Source organism: Enhydra lutris, unplaced genomic scaffold (assembly GCF_002288905.1).
Source record: "Enhydra lutris kenyoni isolate GAN:26980312 unplaced genomic scaffold, ASM228890v2 scaffoldscaffold51, whole genome shotgun sequence".
NCBI lineage: Eukaryota > Metazoa > Chordata > Mammalia > Carnivora > Mustelidae > Enhydra > Enhydra lutris.
In genome coordinates, this window is record NW_019154135.1 from 4,147,013 (window position 1) to 4,161,311 (window position 14,299).

A 14,299-nucleotide genomic window follows, 5' to 3' on the forward strand; every position below is an offset into this window, starting at 1 on the left:
GGCACCTGGGTGGCTCAGTGAGTTAAGCTTCTGCCTTCACCTCAGATCATGATCTCAGGGTCCTGGGATCGAGCGCTCATCGGGCTCTCTGCTCAGCAGGGAGCCTGCTTCCCCCCTCTCTCTGTCTGCCTGCCTCTCTGCCTACTTGTGATCTCTGTCTGTCAAATAAATAAATAAAATCTTAAAAAAAAAAAAAAAAAAGCATGATCAGCAGAACAGTCACGAGAAAGACCCCGGTCTTGTGTTGACTCTAAAATGGCACAGAGGCTCGTGATGTGCCCACAGACCAAGACAGATGATCGGCTGGAGAGAGGCTGTGGGGTCCCAGTCAGGCTGCACAGAGTGTAAGTTCTCAGAGCACGGGGTCAGCATGGAGCGTGGGGCCCGTGGGCTGTGGGCATGCAGCTCAAATGAAGGGCATCTGCTGGTTTACAAGAACTATCAGGACATTGCCCCAAGAGAGCCGCTTGGTGGTGCCCAGAGAGCAAAGACCTCCAGATTGGTGGGATGGCCGAGGGTCACTCACTGTCCCAAAGGAACTCCAAGCTTCAGAGGTGACCTACCATAGGAAGAATCTCCCAGGAGATTGTTTTGTTTTTTTTTAATGTTCATTGTCACCTTCCAACCGACCTCGTCCTTCACATGTGTCTTCGTAAAAATTAACTACTGTTTGAACTCTTTTTTGCTTTGCCTGTCTGGTCAAAACTTCTCCCTCAATATTTGTTTGTGCGGAGTGGAGGAGTGAAAGCTCCGCTACCTTTTTCGATCTATTAGGACTTTTCTTCATGAGGAGAATCTGTTTTTATCATCCTTGATGTTCACGTATTTTGGGGGTCTCTTCATTATAAAACATACCTAATTCTCATTCTGCTGTGCATTCCCATTGACTAATTTATGTATTTTCTTTTTCATAAAGTCATGGATTACATCATTCCTCCAGATATTGTGAGACATCACTCCCCCAGCCACAGCTCCTCTCTGCTGCTGGGTTCCCAATTCTATTACCTGGCCTGACCCGACCAGGTGGTCAGGAAAACTCAGAGGAAGGGTTGCGTGAGGCGCGTTGTATTTCTAGTACAAGCCGTTCCATCCTCAGGGTTTGTCGTTGTCATGGTGCCAATGCAGAAGTAGAGCCCCCTTGCCCACTGGGGGAAACCCAGAACATCATACAATTTTAATTAGAACGGACATCCAAACAGTAGCAAGTGTGCGGGAGTCTTTTCTGGACCACTGGGCAAGCGTGTAGCTCTGGAGGAGGGAGAGACAGGAAAGACAAGGATGGTACCAGGCACCCCGGCTTTGACTAAGTCTCCAGATCATGCAGAGGGAGAGAGTTTCAAAGACCAAGCCGATCGGTAGATGTCCCCTGGAGCTCTTTTATCATTTTTTTCTATCTCATCGGCTCTTATAACCAATGAATACTTCTTCCTGAACTTATGATTTGGGATATCCATCTATCTTCCAGGGAGAAGGTTTAAATCGGAGTTGTGTCTGTTTAAAATCACCCTGACAAGACTTACTTCATTTCTTTAAGTCCACCTGAAAGAGAAATTCTCTATTACCTCAAAGATATGAAGTCCCTGGGCTGATTGTGACTTCCACAGATGTGTGACAGGTCAGTGCCTGTGACTGAGAGATGTGTCGGGAGCCCCTTTATCCTCATCCATTTTGACATTTTAGAACCCAAATCGGGAGTGTGGGAGGCTGGGCCTGATTTCTCTTTCTATTTCTCAAAATGAACCCAGAGCACGTTTTTTGGGGAGAATGTTGGAGGAATGTGATTCAGGCTTGTCTCCTGAAAGAGCAATTTTGCTCTTTGACTGCTTCCAAGATGACGACAGACGTGGGCCATTGCCACAGATTGCCACAAGCAGACAGGTCAGGTGAGCCTGAGGACCACCAGGACTGGGAGTTCTACTTTAATTTTGCCCAGTTTCTGGAAAAAAATTACACTAGCACATTAATTTAAAAATCATTTGATTCCTAAATTTGTAATAAATGACACAATTCTGGAAAAGGCAGGGTGACACTCGCACTGCCAAATTGGCTAAAGGAGGCAAATTCCCCTCTCAAATTACTATTTTACTGTAAAGCGTCCTACCGGATCTATAACTTTTTGCAAAGCTTAGGGTAACATTCTGCATTTTGCACCCATAAATGTTTTGAAAGCACTCACCCCATTCCCAACAGCTTATGGTGCACCCATTAAAGCTGCCAATTCTGAGCACAGGTGCAATTTAAAACCAGCTTTTACCTGGATTTAGGTAGCATATAATTCTACCTCTTATGTAAAGTTCACAAATTAAAATAGACATATGTTTCCTGGTGTCTACATTTGTATATAGTCTTGCAAAAACTTTGGTGATGGGGTGCCTGCGTGGCTCAGTTGGTGGAGCGACTGCCTTTGGCTCAGGTCATGATCCCAGATTCCAGGATCGAGTCCCACATCGGGCTCCCAGCTCCTTGGGGAGTCTGCTTCTCCCTCTGACCTTCTCCTCTCTCATGCTCTCTCTCACTCATTCTCTCTCAAGTAAATAAATAAAATCTTAAAAATAAAATAAAATAAAATAAATTTTAAAAAAGCTTTGGTGACAATATAATCATTACTTGTGTGCCTCGAATCCTCCACTGTAAAATTCCTGAAGAAAATCTGGTAAGCTTCCCTCCTCTTTGAAAAAGAAGCTATTATTTAATTTGGAATTAATATTCATTTATTACCACACCCAAAGAATGACTCTCATTGCCTCCCTAAACTCCCCAGAGTTTCAGTAAGGATAACTGAAAAAACAGATCTCCAAAGAAATTGTAGCAACTCTAAAAGAAGTTTTACTGAAAAACCAAAAGTGAAAAGCAATCTCTTGACAATGGAAACTACTTAAGGAACAAATGCTAGAAACCTAGTTCTGACCTGTATCTAGAAATATGCTGATGAAGAGGTAGGCAGAAAGTGGCCTTATCACCTTTTGAAAATCAGGGAAAGGTCATTGGGATCATCAACATTAGGAAAATGGGACTGAAAACATTCAAGTCATGATTCCATGATAGAAGACTCTAGAATTTAAGTAGTACTTAATACCTGAGTGGTATTAAAAACCACTCCAAAAACAATTGTACTCTAAAAAACTCTAAAAAACAATTGTAAATAATCTACTCTAAAAACAAAACAATTGTACTCTAAAAAACAATTGTAAATAATCCAGGTGAGAAGCAAGAAGATTCCAAAAAATAAAATTGCAATAACTACATCAGGAAATCTCTGATGATTTCAGACTTTTAGGTGATATGTTGTAGAGGTGAGTTGGCATCCTAAATAATATTCAAGCATCCACTCAATATTCTTTGCATTTGGGACTGATGCTATGATTTCGCAATTTTGTATTTCTGTAATTGTAGTGTCAAGTTGAAACGAAGCCCATGGTTTCAACAGCTCTCTTTCCTCCTGACCAAATTTCCTTGTCTTAGAGTACTCCTCCAGAATATACACTAACTCCACGTTCAACCCATATGGAACAAAAGTTCAGCTCCTATAAAATGAAAAACTTGGGAAACTAGCTGACCTGTTAGCAAATCAAGCTAATGCCAGAAGTTTGAATTTTACATGGTAGTGAAGTGGACAACGCTGCCATGATGCTTTTGTAAGAGGAGAATCTATTTTCACAATGCAGAGTAGCGCCATGGCTCCGTGCAGGAAACCAGACTCATAAAGAGATCTGTGTATCTTATTTGCCATGGTGGTTTTCACCAAGATCCTTTGGCTCATTCCATCATCCTAGATGTCTAAATAGTACCTTTAGCTAACATACCCACCCACCCACCCACCCACACATACACACACCTTTTTATAATATAAAACTAATTCTTGGCCCAAATCCCACTCTACTCTCATACCTTTGTGATGAGAGTTGGCTCCTGGGTAAGATTTGAAGACTCTTTTTGCCCGAACTTGAAGCAGTTGGACACCAAAGACAAGATATGGAAACAAACTCAGTGTCCATCAGCGGATGAATATATATTTATATTATATATATATATATTTATATTATATATACATATATATTTAAATTATAAATATATATATTTATATTATATATACATATATATATATAAAGGAATATAATTCAGCCTTCAAAAAGAATGAAATCCTGCTGTTTACAACATGAGTGGACCTAGAGGACATTGTGCTAAGGAAAATAGCCAGACACAAAAAGACAAATACTCTTTGGTCTCACTTGTGTGTGAAATCTAAAATATTCAAATTCACAGAAGCAGAGAGATGGTTACTAAGAGCTGGGGGGAGGGAAAATAGGGAGGTAATGGTCAAAGAGTACAAAGTTTTATATAAGATAAGTAAGTTCTGAAGAGCTACATTATAGCGTCTATACCTAACAACACTATATTGATACTTAAATTTTTCCAAGAGGGCGGATCTTATGTTTTGTGTTTTTATAACACACACACACACACACACACACACACACACACACACACACATGCAACATACACACAATACACATATCAATACATTAACAACAACAATAATAATAGTGGGGGATAGAAGGAGACTTTGGTAAATTTTGCATATGTCTATGTGAAGATTTATGGCTTTTATTTTTACGCTTATCCTTAAATTCATAGGTTGTTACATTAAATGTATACAGCCTTTTGCATGTCAATTACACCTCAATAAAGTGGTTTAAAAAAATAAAAGTAGAGGATTCTGCTTAGACATTGCCCCTTTGCTTGTAGTCTCATTGTAGCCTTCAATCAGCCTTAATTAGTAAAAGGCTTGAAAAGATAAACTTGTTTCTCCCTAACACTAAGAACAGAGCTGCCCTATCTGTTTCCTCTGAGCACATCCCCAAATGGCTTTCTAAAGTGGGGAAGAGCGAGTCAAGGCAGAGATATGCCTCCTTTAGAAGAGAGAAAGACCAGTCTTCTCATTATAACAACCCCATGGTGGGGAAATGGAGAATCAGTCCAAAGAGGGAACATAATCCAAAAGATCCACCAAAGTATGACTCTCAGATGGGATTACGTAGGTCTATAGATTTGTCATCAGATGTCTGGAAGTTTTCCAGAAGGTGTTCCTTTAATTTTATTTTTATGTCATCTTTAATGTAAAATAAATTAAGAGACAGTAAACACATTCTAAATTTGCTTGCTAATCATTTTGCAACTATTGCCACTCTGTCACATCCCTGCACTGCTTATATGTACAAATCTACTAGTACAAAATCATTACCTAAGTGATATAATTTTAAAGGCAATGTGATTGTTTTTAAACTGCATTTCACTGAACCCCAGAAGCACAAAGGGGCCACAATCCATCCAGTGTAAGAAGCACCATAGTCTTTCCTTTTCCCTGGTTTGGTTCTATTTGCAGTCTTAATATTCCTGTTCTAGAAAATCTATTTTCCTGTGAAATCTATTTTCTTGTTGTGACCCTGCAGCTTAGGTGTTCCTTGACTCCTACAGGAAGTCTTCTCTCCTGAAAATGTTGATCAGCAATGGGAATGAAATGGGCAGTGAAATGAAGAAATCAGAGGCTCCTACTCGAGTTTAGAATGTCTAGCCAGTTAATAGCTTAGCCTAAGATCTAACCAAATAAAGAATATATTTGGACTGCTCTAGATAGACCTAATGGAACCCTAAAACTGATTTAAAATTACTAGGTTTCCTACTTCATGTGAGTAAGAGAAGCCTATGTTATTGAAAGTAAAGAAACAAAAATGAATGCATTGTTGTTTGACCAAGAGTGATCAGTAAGGTAGTTGTAATATGATTCTTGCTCCCCCAAGATCCCTCAGTACTCAATTAAATATGCATGGGATGACATCTCTGTAATAAGCAGAAAGAAGCAATGAAGTCACATCCTTGCCTTATTAAAATAATCACCTCAAAATAGTGACCTTAAGATAAAGAAGGAAAAACAAAACTAATATATCAATTTGCCAACTTCAGAAACATGACTCTGATGTGCCACTGCCCACGGTCATTTCCACTGAAAACCAATCCAGTAGTCTGCAAGCATTAGCAAGAGCTTCTACATCAAGGATATACTCTAAATATGGTCCAAAGACAAGAGTGTCTGCAACGCCTAGGAACTTGTCAGCAATGCAAATTGTCAGACCCTTCTGAGATACTCCGAATCAAAGTTTCCAAGCGTGAGATCTGGAAAAATCGGAGTTTTGCAAGCTCTCCATGCATCAGTTTCAGAAACAGTGTCCTAGATGGGTGACAGCTGATACACGTGAACAGACTGATAGGACTTGTGCTTACTGAGATGAGTGATCACTCATGTAGTGAGATGAGACATCACTCATGTAGTCATAATTCAGAGTTTTACCTGAAGGCATCTGTGAATGAAGCTGTGAATGTCCTTCTCCCTCTTTGCTATTCCCCCTCTACTCCCTTTTGGCCCACAGTAGAGTGTATTACAATGACTTTGTTTCCCCAGACTTGATTATCTTAGAAGTCAAACTGAATGCTGAAATAGGACCATACTTACATTTTTCAGAGTCCCCAGCAAAATACATGACACATAGTTAGATTTTCCATAAATATTCTTGGCGTAAATTAAAATCTACCTCAATAAACAGAAATGGCAGGCCCACTAAGTGATAAATCGTTTCGGAAAAAGTAAATCCAGGCCACACTGGTTCCAAGAATTCTTATATATTGTCATTTTCTCAGCTGCTATTGAATTCTGAACTTCAAAATGTTAATAGATAAAATTTTCACAAGGAATCTGCATTCATCTCCAAGCTGTTTTTTTCCTGCTCTGTATGTATTACCAGAAACATCCCTAGTTTTCTTCCCCAATACCACTGATTGGTCTATACCGACTTGGCATTCAAGTTCTAATTTAAAGAATTTTGCTCCATGTAGACACTATCCTTGGTCCAGATTCCCTGGTTCCTGGTACCAGTTCTGTGCACCCTCCCCTAGGTGCTGTGTGCTTTGATGCCAACTGCTCACACCCATGACATTCTGGAGGGAACTGTCTTTAAACCATCAGATTTGCTGTCTCTGTAGCCGGAAGTATCTGGGCATTCACAGATCCAGGGACTGACTGAAAAGGAAATTTGAAAACTCTTTACTCTCAGGACAGGACTCTTTCTGGAGTACAGTTTAGGGAGTTCCACTGTGGAAGCACACTAAGAACCAGGCTGAAAGTGTTCCCTGGCTTGGCATCCTCCCACTCCCTGTCCTGCTTCACCCACTTCCTTACCAGTTTCTCCTGGGACCATGTTCTTTTTTTTTTTTTTTTAAGATTTTATTTATTTATTTGACAGACCGAGATCACAAGCAGGCAGAGAGACAGGCAGAGAGAGAGAGGGAAGCAGGCTCCCTGCTGAGCAGAGAGCCGGATGTGGGGCTCGATCCCAGGACCCCAGAACCATGACCTGAGCCGAAGGCGGAGGCTTTAACCCACCAAGCCACCCAGGAGCCCCAAGGGACCATGTTCTTAATAAATTGACTATACTGGCATCCTTGACTTAGGATTGACTTCTGGGAAACCAGAATACTAAGATACTAAGATACTAATACTAAGATACTTGGTATGCCAACTCTCATTCAAATTTAGCCAGCTAGAGAAATGAAAGACAGAAAATAATACAAATAGTACCAACATCAGATATGCCTTTGTCTTCAAGATTCCTCTTTCCACACCAGGACCTCTTTTCTAGACACAGAGCCTTGTTCGTGTTCTATGGCATTGCTGCGGGTATTTCCCTTTAGCTTTAATTCTTCCATGAAATGGGCAAGGCACCCAAGATCAACCAACCTACTGACTTTGGAAAAACAACTAGAAATTTATAAGGTCCTCTTGCACTGCATCATAAATGTTAGAAGCTGCCACAGATAATCTTTTATTACAAAAATATAACTGGAAATTTTTTAAGTTTAGTATTAATCCAGATGAATATGTGAGGACGATTGGTAACTAAGCAAACATTATACTAAATCTTCATGATTCTTCGTATTTAGAATGTTTTTTCAAATTAATTAAAAACATAAATATATGTGACCTGAAGAAAGTCAACTATAATTAATTTTAGTACTGGAAACAGCAAATCACCAAGAAAATAGCAATGTCCATGAAAATTAAATATAATGACATTTCTCCTTCCAATAATCAATAAAAATGTTCAGAGCCTTGACATATTAAGAATAAGCAGACATTAGTTTGAAACGGACAAAATTTGTGTTCTCTTACATTTCTCTGTCAGTGTTAGAATCAGAAATTTTTTTTTCTTTATCGAATAGTTAAGTTTTTAGGCTCATGAAAGAATTGTAGACCCCACAGACATTCCTTAAGCAACTGAGAAGCTTATGATCTGCCAGTGATCCCATGGGAAACTACATAAGATTCTCAGATCTAGGGCAATCATCCATTCCTAACAGGACCAAAAGAGAGAAACTAGCATTTATGGAGTGCCTATGGTATCTTTTTTATACTTTTTTAAAAAATTATATATATTTTTTATTTTTTTAAAGATTTTATTTATTTATTTGATAAACAGAGATCACAAGTAGGCAGAGAGGCAGGCAGAGAGAGGGGGGAAGCAGGCTCCCTGCTGAACAGAGAGCCCGATGTGGGGCTCGATCCCAGGACTCTGAGATCATGACCTGAGCCGAAGGCAGAGGCTTAACCCACTGAGCCACCCAGGCGCCCCTATTTTTTATTTTTCTATATATTTATATATTTTTGCTTTTTTTTTTATACTTTTACATTATTATTTCACTAATTGAGTCCTCATGTAATTTCGGGAGGGAACTCTGACCAGTCCCATTTTCACTAATGAGACTGTAACCTGAGAGGGATGACATGGTCACCGTGTTGTCAGTATGTGCCACAAGTGCAACCCAAATCCTGACATATACAGTATAGGCCTTTCTTTCCAATTCATGGAAACCCTACAAGCTAGGTACTATTGTATTCTAATTTTAAAGATAAGGAAAATGAGGCACATAAGGCCCAAGGCTACACAGCCAGGAAGTGACGGAGCAGGATTAGAACTAAGACTGCCTTTTGAGTAATAATCAACATTTCTCCCATGTGATCAGACTTGGGTTCAAGATGCTGAACCGAGCACATGTCCATGACTTCAGTCTGTCCTATGAGCCTATTTAAATGATGTTACTCTTTGCAAGTCTTTATTTCTGTTTCCTTTTTTAGCTATGGTAACTATTATTTTGATAGAAATTTTAAAAAGAAATAGAACACTCAAAGTTATCATGGAAACCATCAAAACAAAACAAATCAGTGCTAGGAGTGTGATCTCTTGGAAATGGGGTTCACATGCAGAGATGCAGAAGGATAACATTTATTTCTCATTGTACATAGTTGGAATTTTTGTACTATGAGCAATGTCTATGTTTTTTTCATTTAGAGGAAAAAAGGAAGAATGAAAAACAAGGAAATAGGACAGAAAGAAAAAGAAACATTCATGAATTTCTACAATAGAATACTATGCAGCTGTCTAAAAGAATGGAGGCAGGTTTATTGTCTTCACATGGAAAAATCCCTAAGACATACTGCTAAAAAAAAAAAAAAATTTTCCAGGTGCAAAACAATGCATGCATTATGGAGTTACTTGTCTAATACAAAGTTGTCAGTATGTGTATATGCCTACAAAAATGTGGACAAAGATGTACACCAAATCTACTACTCCTATGAGGAGTAGAATTGAAATGGATAGAATGGGAGGGGAGGAGTTACCCACCACTCATTAGATATGAATATCTCTATACAGTGTCTACCTCTATACTGTATACTCCTAGACTACTTTTTATAATAAACTTGATTTATATGGACAGAGTTTTTTGTTTTTGCTTTTTTTTTGTTTTTGTTTTTCAGAATTTCATTTAGAAATGAATAAGACCCTGGTCCAGCGAGGTCTTCTGAGAAGCAGACACAGAAACATCAGGAGGGCAAGCGGTCTGCTACAGGTGCGGCTGCTATAACATAAGAGGGGAACAGACTGGAACTGGGCAGCAAGACTTCAGACAACCAGACAGATCTCTCCCCAGTGCCAGGGAGGGAGGAGGGATCAGGATTAGGCAAGGGGGCTTTAGACTGCAATGCAGATCTGATAACACCATGACCAATCCAATGGGAGCTCTGGGACACAGCTTTTCAAGGGGCTACCTAAGAAGAATGGAGAAGGAGGTTGGTCCCAAAGATGCCAGCAGCTGGAAGATGTTACCTACCTTGCAGATGAACAGCAAGTTCTTTCTTCAGGGGTCCCCAGCCTACAACTTCCAGAGCTGCCATAAACACAGATACTCCCTTAGAAGCTACAGAGGCCACCCTGGGCCAATCTCTGGAGAGGCCACACTCTAGGGCATGTGCTAGTCCATGCCCTGGACTGTTTTTAGCTTCAGCTTTGTCTCTTTATAACAAAAAAATCATAACTGTTCATGGAAGGAAATTTCCTTTCCAATGTCTTATCCTAGTACCTCCTAGGACTCCCAGTGCATCTGTTCATTGATGAGGTGGGAGATACTGAAAAGCCAAAGACTCTTTCATACTTAGAGCAGAGGAATCTTTTCCTTTAAAAAAAAATCCCAAAATCCAGTTAAAACTGTAGCACCAGAGCAGTGCAATGCACTCAAAGTTTTCAGAATCCTCTGATGGAGAACAATGATGAAAGTTTATCAGGCTGCTTCTCATGACCTGTCTCTCTCTCTAAAAGATTACACTGCACTTCCCTCCTTCACATCCTGGTCAAGAATAATAAATTCAGGAATATTTTTTTATTCCTATCACTCTCCACCTATGTCACAGACACTTCCCCCATCTACGTATTTTTATGGGTCATTTTTTCCCATTTATCTCCAGAATATATAATAAAAGCTTATTAACTTCTTTTCTCCAGAGAAAAAAGAGAAGGAAGGAAGGAAGGAAAAGGAAAGGAGGAAGGAAGGAGAAAGAGAAAGGGGAAGGATGGAGGGATGGAGGAAGGAGGGAAAGATAGAGAAAGGACGGAAGGAAGTGAGGGAGGGATGAAGAAAGATGAGCTATTCTCTTGTTTTGGTATTCTTTTTTTTTAAGATTTTTTATTTATTTATTTGCCAGGCAGAGATCACAAGTTGGCAGAGAGAGAGAGAGTGGAAGCAGGTTCCCCGCTGAGCAGAGAGCCCGATATGGGGCTCGATCCCAGGACCCTGGGATTATGACCTGAGCCAATGGCAGAGGCTTTAACCCACTGAGCCACCCAGGCGCCCCTCTTGTTTTGATATTCTTGGTGGGACACCTTCTCTTGAGTCTATCAGCAATTCAATACTTCTTTAAGGAAATCAAAAGCGTGCTCATTCTGGCCCACAGGAAAGACCAGCTTTCTCTTTCATAAGGACAAATCCATATTTTAGTTTTATGTACTTAGTATATTATGTGTTATCATAAACTCTAGACTTATTAGTTCACTTTTATTCTAACCTGAGAGAGTGAAAACCCATATTAACCAAAGGTGCTCAGAAAATAAAGAGACCCAACATCCTATCATCCTAAGGAAAAAGTACACACTGTAAACCACAGCTGTTCACTATATTCAGGTAGATAATGTTCACATGAGCATCATGGAGCCTTTGGTTGACTAGACGGGCTTTGGGCCAGAATTGCTTCTCAAGGGTGATGAGGTAAATGAATACTCCCTTAGGAAAAAAGAAGGAAATAAGGAAGGAAGGAAGGAGGAAGGAGAAAGAGAGAGAGAGAAAGAAAGAAAAGAAGGGAGGGAGGGAGGGAGGGAGGGAGGGAGGGAGGGAGGAAGGAAGGAAGGAAAAGAAAGAGTATCATTCCCCAAGGTAACAACACTTGGTCTTTCAACAAATATTTATTGGGTCCTTACTATGTGCCAAGAAATGTTTTACGAGCTAAGGATAAAGCAATGAAAAAAACAGGTGAAAAAAAAACCCTATTCTCATACCAAAAGCACAATTCATGAAAGAAAAAATCTGAATGAGATTGGACTTCACTATAACTGAAAAATTCTCTTCTGTGAAAGACATTATTAAGAGAATGAAAAAACAAGCCACAGATTGGCAGAAAATTTTGCAAAAACACATACCCTTAAAAGATAGTGATCCAAAATATACAAAGGACTCTTAAAACTCAACAATAAGGAAACAACCTAACTAAACAAAATAGACAAAAGATCTGAACAATTACCTCCCCAAAGAAGATACATAGATGGCAAATAAGCACAAGAAGATACTGAACATCATATATCATCAGGCAAATGCAAAGTAAAACCCCAGTAAGATACCCTTACACATCTACAAGAATGTACAAAATCCAAAATACTGACAACAAACGCTGGTGAGGATGTGGAGCAATTGGAACTCCCATTCACTGCTGGTGGGAACGCAAAATGGTATAGGCATTTTGGAATACAGTTTGTGTTTCTTCTAAAACCACACATATTCTTACTGTAAGACCCAACAATTGTACCACTTGGTATTTATCCAAATGAGTCCAAACATAGGTTCATAGATAAATGTGTACATGAATACTTTTAACAGCATAATTCATAACGGTCAAAACTTGGAAGCAACCAGATGTCCTTCAATAGGTCAACGACAAACCATAATATATCCCTGCAATGGAATATTATTTTGCAATAAAAATAAATGAACTAACAAGCCATGAAAAGACATAAAGGAAACATAGATGCATATTGTTAAGTGAAGGAAGTAAATCTGAAAAAAAAAAAGCTACTTATTATAATGATTCCAACAGTATGAGATTCTAAAAGGCAATACTACAGTCAGTAAAAAGGTCAGTGGCTGCTAGGGGTTGGATTGGAGAGGAGGCAGGGAGGGAAGGATAGAGAGAAAGAGGAAGAGGGTGATGGAGAATATAAGAACTCTGAACTTGCTAATATTTTTATAAACCTAAAACTACTCTAAAATATAAATTCTATCAATTTTTTTAACATCCTACTCTCATGAAACTTGTAGTCCAGTGGGGAAGAGAAGGGAGGAGGGTGTGGAGAGCCGGTGAAATAACAGAACAATGTAAATGAAGATGGTAGTAGGTGATAAGTGCCATGGGGAGAAGTAAGGCTTGGAGAAGGCTATAGGAGCCAGTGGAGAGAAGTAGGTGTAGTCCAGTTATACTGGAATGAATGTTCCAGATTTGCAGAACACATCAGCTCCCAAGGGGCAATACCAGCTGGGGTACAGAAGCCTCCAAGTAGACCCAAACTCCCTCCCAGGAGTCATTTATCCCATGCAGCTGAGAGATCACAAGGAACCGTGAAAAGAGCACAGGCTGTGGAGTCAGACAGATCTGGACTGAGATACTGGTTCTTCTGCTCATCAGCTTTGTGGTTGTGAGTAACTTGCCTCTCAAATTTTTTGTTTCTTATCTAAGAACTGCAAAAACATTGGCCATGTAGAGATGATGGGAGAGTTAAATAAACAGTATCTCGTAGGTACTCAAACAGTGGTAGTTTTCTCTAGCCGAAAGATTCCCACTGCTGGTGTCAGGAGTGAACAGCAGTAGCCCTGAAGCTGCTGTCCATACACAGAGGTTATGAAGGGGTCGATAACAAGGGCTTTCCCAGTCAAGGTTGTTGTGGCCACCATCACTGCAGAGTGGCTACGAGATAATAGCAGGCCCAGTCCTAGTCCTGGGGCGCACTGTTTATGTGTTCCCAGAGAGCCTTCTGTTCAGTGAGCGCGCTCTGTTGAGTTGTTCCCCATGGCACAGATGTCCTCTTGCACCGTGGTTATTTCGAGATGTCCATCCATGTGTCCCTTCAAAGCAATTCCTTGTCACTTTGTCCACTTTTTTTTTCCTCCAGAACCTTGACTATTCAAACAAACCAGCATGCAGTATACAGTCAACCATAAGCTGTAAAGATATGTATACCCCCCTGGCCATCTAGTCACCTAGACAAAGCGAACAACAGGATGTGCTGTTCAGAGTTCTGCCCTCTGAGAGTACTTCCCTTCCCCGATGTCTATAGACACGCCTATTTGCATAGGATGTAGCCGGCACCAACATACTGTCCGGAATCGTGTATAAGCCAGGGCTATGCTCTTTCTTCTCTGTCAACTGATCAATAGAGTTGGGGGAGAGGGAGCAAGGCAGGGCATCCATTTCTCACCCATTCTCTCAGCTCTTTTTTACTTCCATCTGTGAGGGTCATCCACAGGTCCTTGCATGTTAGCAGAGAGAACTACAGAAATTATGCCACCGCATACCACATTCTCCAGAAGATAGACCTTGTCTTCTCCCAACCAACAGTCAAAGTTTCTGGCCTTCATCGTATTTGGTTCTCCTCCA